General features: G+C 33.1%; 1 protein-coding gene, 12 non-coding genes and 18 pseudogenes across 13 annotated transcripts in view; 30 read left to right on the top strand and 1 right to left on the bottom strand.

Annotated features, from left to right (window-relative positions):
- The window catches only part of mib2 (mind bomb 2), a 260,282-nt gene that overhangs the window by 158,373 nt on the left and 82,368 nt on the right, over nucleotides 1–19,541 (bottom strand). The window lies entirely within an intron of this gene.
- Nucleotides 348–466, top strand: LOC138856502 (5S ribosomal RNA). Its single transcript, XR_011395718.1, has one exon. It is a non-coding gene; the product is annotated as a 5S ribosomal RNA (ribosomal RNA).
- On the top strand, nucleotides 979–1,104 carry LOC138856624 (5S ribosomal RNA; annotated as a pseudogene).
- Nucleotides 1,627–1,745, top strand: LOC138856501 (5S ribosomal RNA). The gene has a single exon (XR_011395717.1). It is a non-coding gene; the product is annotated as a 5S ribosomal RNA (ribosomal RNA).
- Nucleotides 2,268–2,386, top strand: LOC138856500 (5S ribosomal RNA). The gene has a single exon (XR_011395716.1). It is a non-coding gene; the product is annotated as a 5S ribosomal RNA (ribosomal RNA).
- Nucleotides 2,900–3,025, top strand: LOC138856623 (5S ribosomal RNA; annotated as a pseudogene).
- LOC138856499 (5S ribosomal RNA) lies at nucleotides 3,548–3,666 on the top strand. Its single transcript, XR_011395715.1, has one exon. It is a non-coding gene; the product is annotated as a 5S ribosomal RNA (ribosomal RNA).
- LOC138856622 (5S ribosomal RNA) lies at nucleotides 4,180–4,305 on the top strand (annotated as a pseudogene).
- On the top strand, nucleotides 4,828–4,946 carry LOC138856498 (5S ribosomal RNA). The gene has a single exon (XR_011395714.1). It is a non-coding gene; the product is annotated as a 5S ribosomal RNA (ribosomal RNA).
- Nucleotides 5,471–5,596, top strand: LOC138856621 (5S ribosomal RNA; annotated as a pseudogene).
- On the top strand, nucleotides 6,119–6,237 carry LOC138856497 (5S ribosomal RNA). The gene has a single exon (XR_011395713.1). It is a non-coding gene; the product is annotated as a 5S ribosomal RNA (ribosomal RNA).
- LOC138856620 (5S ribosomal RNA) lies at nucleotides 6,751–6,876 on the top strand (annotated as a pseudogene).
- On the top strand, nucleotides 7,399–7,517 carry LOC138856496 (5S ribosomal RNA). Its single transcript, XR_011395712.1, has one exon. It is a non-coding gene; the product is annotated as a 5S ribosomal RNA (ribosomal RNA).
- On the top strand, nucleotides 8,044–8,169 carry LOC138856619 (5S ribosomal RNA; annotated as a pseudogene).
- On the top strand, nucleotides 8,691–8,815 carry LOC138856831 (5S ribosomal RNA; annotated as a pseudogene).
- LOC138856618 (5S ribosomal RNA) lies at nucleotides 9,329–9,454 on the top strand (annotated as a pseudogene).
- Nucleotides 9,977–10,102, top strand: LOC138856617 (5S ribosomal RNA; annotated as a pseudogene).
- LOC138856615 (5S ribosomal RNA) lies at nucleotides 10,626–10,751 on the top strand (annotated as a pseudogene).
- Nucleotides 11,274–11,399, top strand: LOC138856614 (5S ribosomal RNA; annotated as a pseudogene).
- Nucleotides 11,914–12,039, top strand: LOC138856613 (5S ribosomal RNA; annotated as a pseudogene).
- LOC138856611 (5S ribosomal RNA) lies at nucleotides 12,563–12,688 on the top strand (annotated as a pseudogene).
- LOC138856495 (5S ribosomal RNA) lies at nucleotides 13,211–13,329 on the top strand. Its single transcript, XR_011395711.1, has one exon. It is a non-coding gene; the product is annotated as a 5S ribosomal RNA (ribosomal RNA).
- Nucleotides 13,844–13,962, top strand: LOC138856494 (5S ribosomal RNA). Its single transcript, XR_011395710.1, has one exon. It is a non-coding gene; the product is annotated as a 5S ribosomal RNA (ribosomal RNA).
- LOC138856610 (5S ribosomal RNA) lies at nucleotides 14,485–14,610 on the top strand (annotated as a pseudogene).
- On the top strand, nucleotides 15,124–15,249 carry LOC138856609 (5S ribosomal RNA; annotated as a pseudogene).
- LOC138856492 (5S ribosomal RNA) lies at nucleotides 15,773–15,891 on the top strand. The gene has a single exon (XR_011395708.1). It is a non-coding gene; the product is annotated as a 5S ribosomal RNA (ribosomal RNA).
- LOC138856608 (5S ribosomal RNA) lies at nucleotides 16,415–16,540 on the top strand (annotated as a pseudogene).
- On the top strand, nucleotides 17,063–17,181 carry LOC138856535 (5S ribosomal RNA). Its single transcript, XR_011395751.1, has one exon. It is a non-coding gene; the product is annotated as a 5S ribosomal RNA (ribosomal RNA).
- On the top strand, nucleotides 17,706–17,824 carry LOC138856491 (5S ribosomal RNA). Its single transcript, XR_011395707.1, has one exon. It is a non-coding gene; the product is annotated as a 5S ribosomal RNA (ribosomal RNA).
- LOC138856607 (5S ribosomal RNA) lies at nucleotides 18,347–18,472 on the top strand (annotated as a pseudogene).
- Nucleotides 18,986–19,111, top strand: LOC138856606 (5S ribosomal RNA; annotated as a pseudogene).

Raw genomic sequence — 19,541 nt, 5'->3', positions numbered from 1 at the left:
CATATGTACATATGTGCAACAGTAATATGAAATAGTGTCAGTACAATCTATCATTATGTTTACTATTGCTAGTTCACGCCTGCGTCTTCATATACGTGCAACTTAGAATATTTAAGATAAAGTATCTTTACCTGAATTTTGGCATAGACAATTAAGAAAATAATACATATTAAATATATTGAAAGGCGCAGAAACAGTTAAACAGTTGAGTCGGAGAATATTCGATGAATACTGTGATAAAGATGGAATAAAAAAGATACCCCAGTTGTAGTCCTAATCTCATTTGCAGACACTTTTCTTACGTGAAACGTAACGTACTCAAGTGGCAAATTCTAGGAAATTAGTATGCCAACGACCATACCACGCTGAATACATCGGTTCTCGTCCGATCACCGAAATTAAGCAGCGTCGGGCGCGGTTAGTACTTAGATGGGGGACCGCTTGGGAACACCGCGTGTTGTTGGCTCCCAACAACTTTTTGTTTTAATTACCTTTTTATTATTGTTGTTTTAGTTTCTTTAACAAAAAAAAAACATTTTTATATATATTTATATACATACATATACATATATAAATATATATCATAGGAATTGGGAACTGCATAAGTGACACAATACATAATGAGTTAGTACATATGTACATATGTGCAACAGTAATATGAAATAGTGTCAGTACAATCTATCATTATGTTTACTATTGCTAGTTCACGCCTGCGTCTTCATATACGTGCAACTTAGAATATTTAAGATAAAGTATCTTTACCTGAATTTTGGCATAGACTATTAAGAAAATAATACATATTAAATATATTGAAAGGCGCAGAAACAGTTAAACAGTTGAGTCGGAGAATATTCGATGAATACTGTGATAAAGATGGAATAAAAAAGATACCCCAGTTGTAGTCCTAATCTCATTTGCAGACACTTTTCTTACGTGAAACGTAACGTACTCAAGTGGCAAATTCTAGGAAATTAGTATGCCAACGACCATACCACGCTGAATACATCGGTTCTCGTCCGATCACCGAAATTAAGCAGCGTCGGGATAAGGGCGCGGTTAGTACTTAGATGGGGGACCGCTTGGGAACACCGCGTGTTGTTGGCTCCCAACAACTTTTTGTTTTAATTACCTTTTTATTATTGTTGTTTTAGTTTCTTTAACAAAAAAAAAACATTTTTATATATATTTATATATATTTATATACATACATATACATATATAAATATATATCATAAGAATTGGGAACTGCATAAGTGACACAATACATAATGAGTTAGTACATATGTACATATGTGCAACAGTAATATGAAATAGTGTCAGTACAATCTATCATTATGTTTACTATTGCTAGTTCACGCCTGCGTCTTCATATACGTGCAACTTAGAATATTTAAGATAAAGTATCTTTACCTGAATTTTGGCATAGACAATTAAGAAAATAATACATATTAAATATATTGAAAGGCGCAGAAACAGTTAAACAGTTGAGTCGGAGAATATTCGATGAATACTGTGATAAAGATGGAATAAAAAAGATACCCCAGTTGTAGTCCTAATCTCATTTGCAGACACTTTTCTTACGTGAAACGTAACGTACTCAAGTGGCAAATTCTAGGAAATTAGTATGCCAACGACCATACCACGCTGAATACATCGGTTCTCGTCCGATCACCGAAATTAAGCAGCGTCGGGCGCGGTTAGTACTTAGATGGGGGACCGCTTGGGAACACCGCGTGTTGTTGGCTCCCAACAACTTTTTGTTTTAATTACCTTTTTATTATTGTTGTTTTAGTTTCTTTAACAAAAAAAAAACATTTTTATATATATTTATATATATTTAGATACATACATATACATATATAAATATATATCATAAGAATTGGGAACTGCATAAGTGACACAATACATAATGAGTTAGTACATATGTACATATGTGCAACAGTAATATGAAATAGTGTCAGTACAATCTATCATTATGTTTACTATTGCTAGTTCACGCCTGCGTCTTCATATACGTGCAACTTAGAATATTTAAGATAAAGTATCTTTACCTGAATTTTGGCATAGACAATTAAGAAAATAATACATATTAAATATATTGAAAGGCGCAGAAACAGTTAAACAGTTGAGTCGGAGAATATTCGATGAATACTGTGATAAAGATGGAATAAAAAAGATACCCCAGTTGTAGTCCTAATCTCATTTGCAGACACTTTTCTTACGTGAAACGTAACGTACTCAAGTGGCAAATTCTAGGAAATTAGTATGCCAACGACCATACCACGCTGAATACATCGGTTCTCGTCCGATCACCGAAATTAAGCAGCGTCGGGCGCGGTTAGTACTTAGATGGGGGACCGCTTGGGAACACCGCGTGTTGTTGGCTCCCAACAACTTTTTGTTTTAATTACCTTTTTATTATTGTTGTTTTAGTTTCTTTAACAAAAAAAAAAACATTTTTATATATATTTATATACATACATATACATATATAAATATATATCATAGGAATTGGGAACTGCATAAGTGACACAATACATAATGAGTTAGTACATATGTACATATGTGCAACAGTAATATGAAATAGTGTCAGTACAATCTATCATTATGTTTACTATTGCTAGTTCACGCCTGCGTCTTCATATACGTGCAACTTAGAATATTTAAGATAAAGTATCTTTACCTGAATTTTGGCATAGACTATTAAGAAAATAATACATATTAAATATATTGAAAGGCGCAGAAACAGTTAAACAGTTGAGTCGGAGAATATTCGATGAATACTGTGATAAAGATGGAATAAAAAAGATACCCCAGTTGTAGTCCTAATCTCATTTGCAGACACTTTTCTTACGTGAAACGTAACGTACTCAAGTGGCAAATTCTAGGAAATTAGTATGCCAACGACCATACCACGCTGAATACATCGGTTCTCGTCCGATCACCGAAATTAAGCAGCGTCGGGATAAGGGCGCGGTTAGTACTTAGATGGGGGACCGCTTGGGAACACCGCGTGTTGTTGGCTCCCAACAACTTTTTGTTTTAATTACCTTTTTATTATTGTTGTTTTAGTTTCTTTAACAAAAAAAAAACATTTTTATATATATTTATATATATTTATATACATACATATACATATATAAATATATATCATAAGAATTGGGAACTGCATAAGTGACACAATACATAATGAGTTAGTACATATGTACATATGTGCAACAGTAATATGAAATAGTGTCAGTACAATCTATCATTATGTTTACTATTGCTAGTTCACGCCTGCGTCTTCATATACGTGCAACTTAGAATATTTAAGATAAAGTATCTTTACCTGAATTTTGGCATAGACAATTAAGAAAATAATACATATTAAATATATTGAAAGGCGCAGAAACAGTTAAACAGTTGAGTCGGAGAATATTCGATGAATACTGTGATAAAGATGGAATAAAAAAGATACCCCAGTTGTAGTCCTAATCTCATTTGCAGACACTTTTCTTACGTGAAACGTAACGTACTCAAGTGGCAAATTCTAGGAAATTAGTATGCCAACGACCATACCACGCTGAATACATCGGTTCTCGTCCGATCACCGAAATTAAGCAGCGTCGGGCGCGGTTAGTACTTAGATGGGGGACCGCTTGGGAACACCGCGTGTTGTTGGCTCCCAACAACTTTTTGTTTTAATTACCTTTTTATTATTGTTGTTTTAGTTTCTTTAACAAAAAAAAAAACATTTTTATATATATTTATATACATACATATACATATATAAATATATATCATAGGAATTGGGAACTGCATAAGTGACACAATACATAATGAGTTAGTACATATGTACATATGTGCAACAGTAATATGAAATAGTGTCAGTACAATCTATCATTATGTTTACTATTGCTAGTTCACGCCTGCGTCTTCATATACGTGCAACTTAGAATATTTAAGATAAAGTATCTTTACCTGAATTTTGGCATAGACTATTAAGAAAATAATACATATTAAATATATTGAAAGGCGCAGAAACAGTTAAACAGTTGAGTCGGAGAATATTCGATGAATACTGTGATAAAGATGGAATAAAAAAGATACCCCAGTTGTAGTCCTAATCTCATTTGCAGACACTTTTCTTACGTGAAACGTAACGTACTCAAGTGGCAAATTCTAGGAAATTAGTATGCCAACGACCATACCACGCTGAATACATCGGTTCTCGTCCGATCACCGAAATTAAGCAGCGTCGGGATAAGGGCGCGGTTAGTACTTAGATGGGGGACCGCTTGGGAACACCGCGTGTTGTTGGCTCCCAACAACTTTTTGTTTTAATTACCTTTTTATTATTGTTGTTTTAGTTTCTTTAACAAAAAAAAAACATTTTTATATATATTTATATATATTTATATACATACATATACATATATAAATATATATCATAAGAATTGGGAACTGCATAAGTGACACAATACATAATGAGTTAGTACATATGTACATATGTGCAACAGTAATATGAAATAGTGTCAGTACAATCTATCATTATGTTTACTATTGCTAGTTCACGCCTGCGTCTTCATATACGTGCAACTTAGAATATTTAAGATAAAGTATCTTTACCTGAATTTTGGCATAGACAATTAAGAAAATAATACATATTAAATATATTGAAAGGCGCAGAAACAGTTAAACAGTTGAGTCGGAGAATATTCGATGAATACTGTGATAAAGATGGAATAAAAAAGATACCCCAGTTGTAGTCCTAATCTCATTTGCAGACACTTTTCTTACGTGAAACGTAACGTACTCAAGTGGCAAATTCTAGGAAATTAGTATGCCAACGACCATACCACGCTGAATACATCGGTTCTCGTCCGATCACCGAAATTAAGCAGCGTCGGGCGCGGTTAGTACTTAGATGGGGGACCGCTTGGGAACACCGCGTGTTGTTGGCTCCCAACAACTTTTTGTTTTAATTACCTTTTTATTATTGTTGTTTTAGTTTCTTTAACAAAAAAAAAAAACATTTTTATATATATTTATATATATTTATATACATACATATACATATATAAATATATATCATAAGAATTGGGAACTGCATAAGTGACACAATACATAATGAGTTAGTACATATGTACATATGTGCAACAGTAATATGAAATAGTGTCAGTACAATCTATCATTATGTTTACTATTGCTAGTTCACGCCTGCGTCTTCATATACGTGCAACTTAGAATATTTAAGATAAAGTATCTTTACCTGAATTTTGGCATAGACAATTAAGAAAATAATACATATTAAATATATTGAAAGGCGCAGAAACAGTTAAACAGTTGAGTCGGAGAATATTCGATGAATACTGTGATAAAGATGGAATAAAAAAGATACCCCAGTTGTAGTCCTAATCTCATTTGCAGACACTTTTCTTACGTGAAACGTAACGTACTCAAGTGGCAAATTCTAGGAAATTAGTATGCCAACGACCATACCACGCTGAATACATCGGTTCTCGTCCGATCACCGAAATTAAGCAGCGTCGGGATAAGGGCGCGGTTAGTACTTAGATGGGGGACCGCTTGGGAACACCGCGTGTTGTTGGCTCCCAACAACTTTTTGTTTTAATTACCTTTTTATTATTGTTGTTTTAGTTTCTTTAACAAAAAAAAAACATTTTTATATATATTTATATATATTTAGATACATACATATACATATATAAATATATATCATAAGAATTGGGAACTGCATAAGTGACACAATACATAATGAGTTAGTACATATGTACATATGTGCAACAGTAATATGAAATAGTGTCAGTACAATCTATCATTATGTTTACTATTGCTAGTTCACGCCTGCGTCTTCATATACGTGCAACTTAGAATATTTAAGATAAAGTATCTTTACCTGAATTTTGGCATAGACAATTAAGAAAATAATACATATTAAATATATTGAAAGGCGCAGAAACAGTTAAACAGTTGAGTCGGAGAATATTCGATGAATACTGTGATAAAGATGGAATAAAAAAGATACCCCAGTTGTAGTCCTAATCTCATTTGCAGACACTTTTCTTACGTGAAACGTAACGTACTCAAGTGGCAAATTCTAGGAAATTAGTATGCCAACGACCATACCACGCTGAATACATCGGTTCTCGTCCGATCACCGAAATTAAGCAGCGTCGGGCGCGGTTAGTACTTAGATGGGGGACCGCTTGGGAACACCGCGTGTTGTTGGCTCCCAACAACTTTTTGTTTTAATTACCTTTTTATTATTGTTGTTTTAGTTTCTTTAACAAAAAAAAAAACATTTTTATATATATTTATATACATACATATACATATATAAATATATATCATAGGAATTGGGAACTGCATAAGTGACACAATACATAATGAGTTAGTACATATGTACATATGTGCAACAGTAATATGAAATAGTGTCAGTACAATCTATCATTATGTTTACTATTGCTAGTTCACGCCTGCGTCTTCATATACGTGCAACTTAGAATATTTAAGATAAAGTATCTTTACCTGAATTTTGGCATAGACTATTAAGAAAATAATACATATTAAATATATTGAAAGGCGCAGAAACAGTTAAACAGTTGAGTCGGAGAATATTCGATGAATACTGTGATAAAGATGGAATAAAAAAGATACCCCAGTTGTAGTCCTAATCTCATTTGCAGACACTTTTCTTACGTGAAACGTAACGTACTCAAGTGGCAAATTCTAGGAAATTAGTATGCCAACGACCATACCACGCTGAATACATCGGTTCTCGTCCGATCACCGAAATTAAGCAGCGTCGGGATAAGGGCGCGGTTAGTACTTAGATGGGGGACCGCTTGGGAACACCGCGTGTTGTTGGCTCCCAACAACTTTTTGTTTTAATTACCTTTTTATTATTGTTGTTTTAGTTTCTTTAACAAAAAAAAAACATTTTTATATATATTTATATATATTTATATACATACATATACATATATAAATATATATCATAAGAATTGGGAACTGCATAAGTGACACAATACATAATGAGTTAGTACATATGTACATATGTGCAACAGTAATATGAAATAGTGTCAGTACAATCTATCATTATGTTTACTATTGCTAGTTCACGCCTGCGTCTTCATATACGTGCAACTTAGAATATTTAAGATAAAGTATCTTTACCTGAATTTTGGCATAGACAATTAAGAAAATAATACATATTAAATATATTGAAAGGCGCAGAAACAGTTAAACAGTTGAGTCGGAGAATATTCGATGAATACTGTGATAAAGATGGAATAAAAAAGATACCCCAGTTGTAGTCCTAATCTCATTTGCAGACACTTTTCTTACGTGAAACGTAACGTACTCAAGTGGCAAATTCTAGGAAATTAGTATGCCAACGACCATACCACGCTGAATACATCGGTTCTCGTCCGATCACCGAAATTAAGCAGCGTCGGGCGCGGTTAGTACTTAGATGGGGGACCGCTTGGGAACACCGCGTGTTGTTGGCTCCCAACAACTTTTTGTTTTAATTACCTTTTTATTATTGTTGTTTTAGTTTCTTTAACAAAAAAAAAACATTTTTATATATATTTATATATATTTAGATACATACATATACATATATAAATATATATCATAAGAATTGGGAACTGCATAAGTGACACAATACATAATGAGTTAGTACATATGTATGTACATATGTGCAACAGTAATATGAAATAGTGTCAGTACAATCTATCATTATGTTTACTATTGCTAGTTCACGCCTGCGTCTTCATATACGTGCAACTTAGAATATTTAAGATAAAGTATCTTTACCTGAATTTTGGCATAGACAATTAAGAAAATAATACATATTAAATATATTGAAAGGCGCAGAAACAGTTAAACAGTTGAGTCGGAGAATATTCGATGAATACTGTGATAAAGATGGAATAAAAAAGATACCCCAGTTGTAGTCCTAATCTCATTTGCAGACACTTTTCTTACGTGAAACGTAACGTACTCAAGTGGCAAATTCTAGGAAATTAGTATGCCAACGACCATACCACGCTGAATACATCGGTTCTCGTCCGATCACCGAAATTAAGCAGCGTCGGGATAAGGGCGCGGTTAGTACTTAGATGGGGGACCGCTTGGGAACACCGCGTGTTGTTGGCTCCCAACAACTTTTTGTTTTAATTACCTTTTTATTATTGTTGTTTTAGTTTCTTTAACAAAAAAAAAAACATTTTTATATATATTTATATACATACATATACATATATAAATATATATCATAGGAATTGGGAACTGCATAAGTGACACAATACATAATGAGTTAGTACATATGTACATATGTGCAACAGTAATATGAAATAGTGTCAGTACAATCTATCATTATGTTTACTATTGCTAGTTCACGCCTGCGTCTTCATATACGTGCAACTTAGAATATTTAAGATAAAGTATCTTTACCTGAATTTTGGCATAGACTATTAAGAAAATAATACATATTAAATATATTGAAAGGCGCAGAAACAGTTTAACAGTTAAACAGTTGAGTCGGAGAATATTCGATGAATACTGTGATAAAGATGGAATAAAAAAGATACCCCAGTTGTAGTCCTAATCTCATTTGCAGACACTTTTCTTACGTGAAACGTAACGTACTCAAGTGGCAAATTCTAGGAAATTAGTATGCCAACGACCATACCACGCTGAATACATCGGTTCTCGTCCGATCACCGAAATTAAGCAGCGTCGGGATAAGGGCGCGGTTAGTACTTAGATGGGGACCGCTTGGGAACACCGCGTGTTGTTGGCTCCCAACAACTTTTTGTTTTAATTACCTTTTTATTATTGTTGTTTTAGTTTCTTTAACAAAAAAAAAAACATTTTTATATATATTTATATACATACATATACATATATAAATATATATCATAGGAATTGGGAACTGCATAAGTGACACAATACATAATGAGTTAGTACATATGTACATATGTGCAACAGTAATATGAAATAGTGTCAGTACAATCTATCATTATGTTTACTATTGCTAGTTCACGCCTGCGTCTTCATATACGTGCAACTTAGAATATTTAAGATAAAGTATCTTTACCTGAATTTTGGCATAGACTATTAAGAAAATAATACATATTAAATATATTGAAAGGCGCAGAAACAGTTAAACAGTTGAGTCGGAGAATATTCGATGAATACTGTGATAAAGATGGAATAAAAAAGATACCCCAGTTGTAGTCCTAATCTCATTTGCAGACACTTTTCTTACGTGAAACGTAACGTACTCAAGTGGCAAATTCTAGGAAATTAGTATGCCAACGACCATACCACGCTGAATACATCGGTTCTCGTCCGATCACCGAAATTAAGCAGCGTCGGGATAAGGGCGCGGTTAGTACTTAGATGGGGGACCGCTTGGGAACACCGCGTGTTGTTGGCTCCCAACAACTTTTTGTTTTAATTACCTTTTTATTATTGTTGTTTTAGTTTCTTTAACAAAAAAAAAACATTTTTATATATATTTATATATATTTATATACATACATATACATATATAAATATATATCATAAGAATTGGGAACTGCATAAGTGACACAATACATAATGAGTTAGTACATATGTACATATGTGCAACAGTAATATGAAATAGTGTCAGTACAATCTATCATTATGTTTACTATTGCTAGTTCACGCCTGCGTCTTCATATACGTGCAACTTAGAATATTTAAGATAAAGTATCTTTACCTGAATTTTGGCATAGACAATTAAGAAAATAATACATATTAAATATATTGAAAGGCGCAGAAACAGTTAAACAGTTGAGTCGGAGAATATTCGATGAATACTGTGATAAAGATGGAATAAAAAAGATACCCCAGTTGTAGTCCTAATCTCATTTGCAGACACTTTTCTTACGTGAAACGTAACGTACTCAAGTGGCAAATTCTAGGAAATTAGTATGCCAACGACCATACCACGCTGAATACATCGGTTCTCGTCCGATCACCGAAATTAAGCAGCGTCGGGATAAGGGCGCGGTTAGTACTTAGATGGGGGACCGCTTGGGAACACCGCGTGTTGTTGGCTCCCAACAACTTTTTGTTTTAATTACCTTTTTATTATTGTTGTTTTAGTTTCTTTAACAAAAAAAAAAACATTTTTATATATATTTATATATATTTATATACATACATATACATATATAAATATATATCATAAGAATTGGGAACTGCATAAGTGACACAATACATAATGAGTTAGTACATATGTACATATGTGCAACAGTAATATGAAATAGTGTCAGTACAATCTATCATTATGTTTACTATTGCTAGTTCACGCCTGCGTCTTCATATACGTGCAACTTAGAATATTTAAGATAAAGTATCTTTACCTGAATTTTGGCATAGACTATTAAGAAAATAATACATATTAAATATATTGAAAGGCGCAGAAACAGTTAAACAGTTGAGTCGGAGAATATTCGATGAATACTGTGATAAAGATGGAATAAAAAAGATACCCCAGTTGTAGTCCTAATCTCATTTGCAGACACTTTTCTTACGTGAAACGTAACGTACTCAAGTGGCAAATTCTAGGAAATTAGTATGCCAACGACCATACCACGCTGAATACATCGGTTCTCGTCCGATCACCGAAATTAAGCAGCGTCGGGATAAGGGCGCGGTTAGTACTTAGATGGGGGACCGCTTGGGAACACCGCGTGTTGTTGGCTCCCAACAACTTTTTGTTTTAATTACCTTTTTATTATTGTTGTTTTAGTTTCTTTAACAAAAAAAAAACATTTTTATATATATTTATATATATTTATATACATACATATACATATATAAATATATATCATAAGAATTGGGAACTGCATAAGTGACACAATACATAATGAGTTAGTACATATGTACATATGTGCAACAGTAATATGAAATAGTGTCAGTACAATCTATCATTATGTTTACTATTGCTAGTTCACGCCTGCGTCTTCATATACGTGCAACTTAGAATATTTAAGATAAAGTATCTTTACCTGAATTTTGGCATAGACAATTAAGAAAATAATACATATTAAATATATTGAAAGGCGCAGAAACAGTTAAACAGTTGAGTCGGAGAATATTCGATGAATACTGTGATAAAGATGGAATAAAAAAGATACCCCAATTGTAGTCCTAATCTCATTTGCAGACACTTTTCTTACGTGAAACGTAACGTACTCAAGTGGCAAATTCTAGGAAATTAGTATGCCAACGACCATACCACGCTGAATACATCGGTTCTCGTCCGATCACCGAAATTAAGCAGCGTCGGGATAAGGGCGCGGTTAGTACTTAGATGGGGGACCGCTTGGGAACACCGCGTGTTGTTGGCTCCCAACAACTTTTTGTTTTAATTACCTTTTTATTATTGTTGTTTTAGTTTCTTTAACAAAAAAAAAAAACATTTTTATATATATTTATATACATACATATACATATATAAATATATATCATAGGAATTGGGAACTGCATAAGTGACACAATACATAATGAGTTAGTACATATGTACATATGTGCAACAGTAATATGAAATAGTGTCAGTACAATCTATCATTATGTTTACTATTGCTAGTTCACGCCTGCGTCTTCATATACGTGCAACTTAGAATATTTAAGATAAAGTATCTTTACCTGAATTTTGGCATAGACTATTAAGAAAATAATACATATTAAATATATTGAAAGGCGCAGAAACAGTTAAACAGTTGAGTCGGAGAATATTCGATGAATACTGTGATAAAGATGGAATAAAAAAGATACCCCAGTTGTAGTCCTAATCTCATTTGCAGACACTTTTCTTACGTGAAACGTAACGTACTCAAGTGGCAAATTCTAGGAAATTAGTATGCCAACGACCATACCACGCTGAATACATCGGTTCTCGTCCGATCACCGAAATTAAGCAGCGTCGGGATAAGGGCGCGGTTAGTACTTAGATGGGGGACCGCTTGGGAACACCGCGTGTTGTTGGCTCCCAACAACTTTTTGTTTTAATTACCTTTTTATTATTGTTGTTTTAGTTTCTTTAACAAAAAAAAAAACATTTTTATATATATTTATATATATTTAGATACATACATATACATATATAAATATATATCATAAGAATTGGGAACTGCATAAGTGACACAATACATAATGAGTTAGTACATATGTACATATGTGCAACAGTAATATGAAATAGTGTCAGTACAATCTATCATTATGTTTACTATTGCTAGTTCACGCCTGCGTCTTCATATACGTGCAACTTAGAATATTTAAGATAAAGTATCTTTACCTGAATTTTGGCATAGACAATTAAGAAAATAATACATATTAAATATATTGAAAGGCGCAGAAACAGTTAAACAGTTGAGTCGGAGAATATTCGATGAATACTGTGATAAAGATGGAATAAAAAAGATACCCCAGTTGTAGTCCTAATCTCATTTGCAGACACTTTTCTTACGTGAAACGTAACGTACTCAAGTGGCAAATTCTAGGAAATTAGTATGCCAACGACCATACCACGCTGAATACATCGGTTCTCGTCCGATCACCGAAATTAAGCAGCGTCGGGATAAGGGCGCGGTTAGTACTTAGATGGGGGACCGCTTGGGAACACCGCGTGTTGTTGGCTCCCAACAACTTTTTGTTTTAATTACCTTTTTATTATTGTTGTTTTAGTTTCTTTAACAAAAAAAAAACATTTTTATATATATTTATATATATTTATATACATACATATACATATATAAATATATATCATAAGAATTGGGAACTGCATAAGTGACACAATACATAATGAGTTAGTACATATGTACATATGTGCAACAGTAATATGAAATAGTGTCAGTACAATCTATCATTATGTTTACTATTGCTAGTTCACGCCTGCGTCTTCATATACGTGCAACTTAGAATATTTAAGATAAAGTATCTTTACCTGAATTTTGGCATAGACAATTAAGAAAATAATACATATTAAATATATTGAAAGGCGCAGAAACAGTTAAACAGTTGAGTCGGAGAATATTCGATGAATACTGTGATAAAGATGGAATAAAAAAGATACCCCAGTTGTAGTCCTAATCTCATTTGCAGACACTTTTCTTACGTGAAACGTAACGTACTCAAGTGGCAAATTCTAGGAAATTAGTATGCCAACGACCATACCACGCTGAATACATCGGTTCTCGTCCGATCACCGAAATTAAGCAGCGTCGGGCGCGGTTAGTACTTAGATGGGGGACCGCTTGGGAACACCGCGTGTTGTTGGCTCCCAACAACTTTTTGTTTTAATTACCTTTTTATTATTGTTGTTTTAGTTTCTTTAACAAAAAAAAAAAACATTTTTATATATATTTATATACATACATATACATATATAAATATATATCATAAGAATTGGGAACTGCATAAGTGACACAATACATAATGAGTTAGTACATATGTACATATGTGCAACAGTAATATGAAATAGTGTCAGTACAATCTATCATTATGTTTACTATTGCTAGTTCACGCCTGCGTCTTCATATACGTGCAACTTAGAATATTTAAGATAAAGTATCTTTACCTGAATTTTGGCATAGACAATTAAGAAAATAATACATATTAAATATATTGAAAGGCGCAGAAACAGTTAAACAGTTGAGTCGGAGAATATTCGATGAATACTGTGATAAAGATGGAATAAAAAAGATACCCCAGTTGTAGTCCTAATCTCATTTGCAGACACTTTTCTTACGTGAAACGTAACGTACTCAAGTGGCAAATTCTAGGAAATTAGTATGCCAACGACCATACCACGCTGAATACATCGGTTCTCGTCCGATCACCGAAATTAAGCAGCGTCGGGCGCGGTTAGTACTTAGATGGGGGACCGCTTGGGAACACCGCGTGTTGTTGGCTCCCAACAACTTTTTGTTTTAATTACCTTTTTATTATTGTTGTTTTAGTTTCTTTAACAAAAAAAAAACATTTTTATATATATTTATATATATTTAGATACATACATATACATATATAAATATATATCATAAGAATTGGGAACTGCATAAGTGACACAATACATAATGAGTTAGTACATATGTACATATGTGCAACAGTAATATGAAATAGTGTCAGTACAATCTATCATTATGTTTACTATTGCTAGTTCACGCCTGCGTCTTCATATACGTGCAACTTAGAATATTTAAGATAAAGTATCTTTACCTGAATTTTGGCATAGACAATTAAGAAAATAATACATATTAAATATATTGAAAGGCGCAGAAACAGTTAAACAGTTGAGTCGGAGAATATTCGATGAATACTGTGATAAAGATGGAATAAAAAAGATACCCCAGTTGTAGTCCTAATCTCATTTGCAGACACTTTTCTTACGTGAAACGTAACGTACTCAAGTGGCAAATTCTAGGAAATTAGTATGCCAACGACCATACCACGCTGAATACATCGGTTCTCGTCCGATCACCGAAATTAAGCAGCGTCGGGATAAGGGCGCGGTTAGTACTTAGATGGGGGACCGCTTGGGAACACCGCGTGTTGTTGGCTCCCAACAACTTTTTGTTTTAATTACCTTTTTATTATTGTTGTTTTAGTTTCTTTAACAAAAAAAAAAACATTTTTATATATATTTATATACATACATATACATATATAAATATATATCATAGGAATTGGGAACTGCATAAGTGACACAATACATAATGAGTTAGTACATATGTACATATGTGCAACAGTAATATGAAATAGTGTCAGTACAATCTATCATTATGTTTACTATTGCTAGTTCACGCCTGCGTCTTCATATACGTGCAACTTAGAATATTTAAGATAAAGTATCTTTACCTGAATTTTGGCATAGACTATTAAGAAAATAATACATATTAAATATATTGAAAGGCGCAGAAACAGTTAAACAGTTGAGTCGGAGAATATTCGATGAATACTGTGATAAAGATGGAATAAAAAAGATACCCCAGTTGTAGTCCTAATCTCATTTGCAGACACTTTTCTTACGTGAAACGTAACGTACTCAAGTGGCAAATTCTAGGAAATTAGTATGCCAACGACCATACCACGCTGAATACATCGGTTCTCGTCCGATCACCGAAATTAAGCAGCGTCGGGATAAGGGCGCGGTTAGTACTTAGATGGGGGACCGCTTGGGAACACCGCGTGTTGTTGGCTCCCAACAACTTTTTGTTTTAATTACCTTTTTATTATTGTTGTTTTAGTTTCTTTAACAAAAAAAAAAACATTTTTATATATATTTATATATATTTATATACATACATATACATATATAAATATATATCATAAGAATTGGGAACTGCATAAGTGACACAATACATAATGAGTTAGTACATATGTACATATGTGCAACAGTAATATGAAATAGTGTCAGTACAATCTATCATTATGTTTACTATTGCTAGTTCACGCCTGCGTCTTCATATACGTGCAACTTAGAATATTTAAGATAAAGTATCTTTACCTGAATTTTGGCATAGACAATTAAGAAAATAATACATATTAAATATATTGAAAGGCGCAGAAACAGTTAAACAGTTGAGTCGGAGAATATTCGATGTATACTGTGATAAAGATGGAATAAAAAAGATACCCCAGTTGTAGTCCTAATCTCATTTGCAGACACTTTTCTTACGTGAAACGTAACGTACTCAAGTGGCAAATTCTAGGAAATTAGTATGCCAACGACCATACCACGCTGAATACATCGGTTCTCGTCCGATCACCGAAATTAAGCAGCGTCGGGCGCGGTTAGTACTTAGATGGGGGACCGCTTGGGAACACCGCGTGTTGTTGGCTCCCAACAACTTTTTGTTTTAATTACCTTTTTATTATTGTTGTTTTAGTTTCTTTAACAAAAAAAAAAACATTTTTATATATATTTATATATATTTATATACATACATATACATATATAAATATATATCATAGGAATTGGGAACTGCATAAGTGACACAATACATAATGAGTTAGTACATATGTACATATGTGCAACAGTAATATGAAATAGTGTCAGTACAATCTATCATTATGTTTACTATTGCTAGTTCACGCCTGCGTCTTCATATACGTGCAACTTAGAATATTTAAGATAAAGTATCTTTACCTGAATTTTGGCATAGACTATTAAGAAAATAATACATATTAAATATATTGAAAGGCGCAGAAACAGTTAAACAGTTGAGTCGGAGAATATTCGATGAATACTGTGATAAAGATGGAATAAAAAAGATACCCCAGTTGTAGTCCTAATCTCATTTGCAGACACTTTTCTTACGTGAAACGTAACGTACTCAAGTGGCAAATTCTAGGAAATTAGTATGCCAACGACCATACCACGCTGAATACATCGGTTCTCGTCCGATCACCGAAATTAAGCAGCGTCGGGATAAGGGCGCGGTTAGTACTTAGATGGGGGACCGCTTGGGAACACCGCGTGTTGTTGGCTCCCAACAACTTTTTGTTTTAATTACCTTTTTATTATTGTTGTTTTAGTTTCTTTAACAAAAAAAAAACATTTTTATATATATTTATATATATTTATATACATACATATACATATATAAATATATATCATAAGAATTGGGAACTGCATAAGTGACACAATACATAATGAGTTAGTACATATGTACATATGTGCAACAGTAATATGAAATAGTGTCAGTACAATCTATCATTATGTTTACTATTGCTAGTTCACGCCTGCGTCTTCATATACGTGCAACTTAGAATATTTAAGATAAAGTATCTTTACCTGAATTTTGGCATAGACAATTAAGAAAATAATACATATTAAATATATTGAAAGGCGCAGAAACAGTTAAACAGTTGAGTCGGAGAATATTCGATGAATACTGTGATAAAGATGGAATAAAAAAGATACCCCAGTTGTAGTCCTAATCTCATTTGCAGACACTTTTCTTACGTGAAACGTAACGTACTCAAGTGGCAAATTCTAGGAAATTAGTATGCCAACGACCATACCACGCTGAATACATCGGTTCTCGTCCGATCACCGAAATTAAGCAGCGTCGGGCGCGGTTAGTACTTAGATGGGGGACCGCTTGGGAACACCGCGTGTTATTGGCTCCCAACAACTTTTTGTTTTAATTACCTTTTTATTATTGTTGTTTTAGTTTCTTTAACAAAAAAAAAAAACATTTTTATATATATTTATATATATTTATATACATACATATACATATATAAATATATATCATAAGAATTGGGAACTGCATAAGTGACACAATACATAATGAGTTAGTACATATGTACATATGTGCAACAGTAATATGAAATAGTGTCAGTACAATCTATCATTATGTTTACTATTGCTAGTTCACGCCTGCGTCTTCATATACGTGCAACTTAGAATATTTAAGATAAAGTATCTTTACCTGAATTTTGGCATAGACAATTAAGAAAATAATACATATTAAATATATTGAAAGGCGCAGAAACAGTTAAACAGTTGAGTCGGAGAATATTCGATGAATACTGTGATAAAGATGGAATAAAAAAGATACCCCAGTTGTAGTCCTAATCTCATTTGCAGACACTTTTCTTACGTGAAACGTAACGTACTCAAGTGGCAAATTCTAGGAAATTAGTATGCCAACGACCATACCACGCTGAATACATCGGTTCTCGTCCGATCACCGAAATTAAGCAGCGTCGGGCGCGGTTAGTACTTAGATGGGGGACCGCTTGGGAACACCGCGTGTTGTTGGCTCCCAACAACTTTTTGTTTTAATTACCTTTTTATTATTGTTGTTTTAGTTTCTTTAACAAAAAAAAAACATTTTTATATATATTTATATATATTTAGATACATACATATACATATATAAATATATATCATAAGAATTGGGAACTGCATAAGTGACACAATACATAATGAGTTAGTACATATGTACATATGTGCAACAGTAATATGAAATAGTGTCAGTACAATCTATCATTATGTTTACTATTGCTAGTTCACGCCTGCGTCTTCATATACGTGCAACTTAGAATATTTAAGATAAAGTATCTTTACCTGAATTTTGGCATAGACAATTAAGAAAATAATACATATTAAATATATTGAAAGGCGCAGAAACAGTTAAACAGTTGAGTCGGAGAATATTCGATGAATACTGTGATAAAGATGGAATAAAAAAGATACCCCAGTTGTAGTCCTAATCTCATTTGCAGACACTTTTCTTACGTGAAACGTAACGTACTCAAGTGGCAAATTCTAGGAAATTAGTATGCCAACGACCATACCACGCTGAATACATCGGTTCTCGTCCGATCACCGAAATTAAGCAGCGTCGGGATAAGGGCGCGGTTAGTACTTAGATGGGGGACCGCTTGGGAACACCGCGTGTTGTTGGCTCCCAACAACTTTTTGTTTTAATTACCTTTTTATTATTGTTGTTTTAGTTTCTTTAACAAAAAAAAAAACATTTTTATATATATTTATATACATACATATACATATATAAATATATATCATAGGAATTGGGAACTGCATAAGTGACACAATACATAATGAGTTAGTACATATGTACATATGTGCAACAGTAATATGAAATAGTGTCAGTACAATCTATCATTATGTTTACTATTGCTAGTTCACGCCTGCGTCTTCATATACGTGCAACTTAGAATATTTAAGATAAAGTATCTTTACCTGAATTTTGGCATAGACTATTAAGAAAATAATACATATTAAATATATTGAAAGGCGCAGAAACAGTTAAACAGTTGAGTCGGAGAATATTCGATGAATACTGTGATAAAGATGGAATAAAAAAGATACCCCAGTTGTAGTCCTAATCTCATTTGCAGACACTTTTCTTACGTGAAACGTAACGTACTCAAGTGGCAAATTCTAGGAAATTAGTATGCCAACGACCATACCACGCTGAATACATCGGTTCTCGTCCGATCACCGAAATTAAGCAGCGTCGGGATAAGGGCGCGGTTAGTACTTAGATGGGGGACCGCTTGGGAACACCGCGTGTTGTTGGCTCCCAACAACTTTTTGTTTTAATTACCTTTTTATTATTGTTGTTTTAGTTTCTTTAACAAAAAAAAAACATTTTTATATATATTTATATATATTTATATACATACATATACATATATAAATATATATCATAAGAATTGGGAACTGCATAAGTGACACAATACATAATGAGTTAGTACATATGTACATATGTGCAACAGTAATATGAAATAGTGTCAGTACAATCTATCATTATGTTTACTATTGCTAGTTCACGCCTGCGTCTTCATATACGTGCAACTTAGAATATTTAAGATAAAGTATCTTTACCTGAATTTTGGCATAGACAATTAAGAAAATAATACATATTAAATATATTGAAAGGCGCAGAAACAGTTAAACAGTTGAGTCGGAGAATATTCGATGAATACTGTGATAAAGATGGAATAAAAAA

The sequence above is a fragment of the Bactrocera oleae genome, chromosome 3 (genome assembly GCF_042242935.1).
Source record: "Bactrocera oleae isolate idBacOlea1 chromosome 3, idBacOlea1, whole genome shotgun sequence".
NCBI classification, from domain to species: domain Eukaryota; kingdom Metazoa; phylum Arthropoda; class Insecta; order Diptera; family Tephritidae; genus Bactrocera; species Bactrocera oleae.
This window is presented reverse-complemented; position numbering and strand designations above follow the sequence as displayed.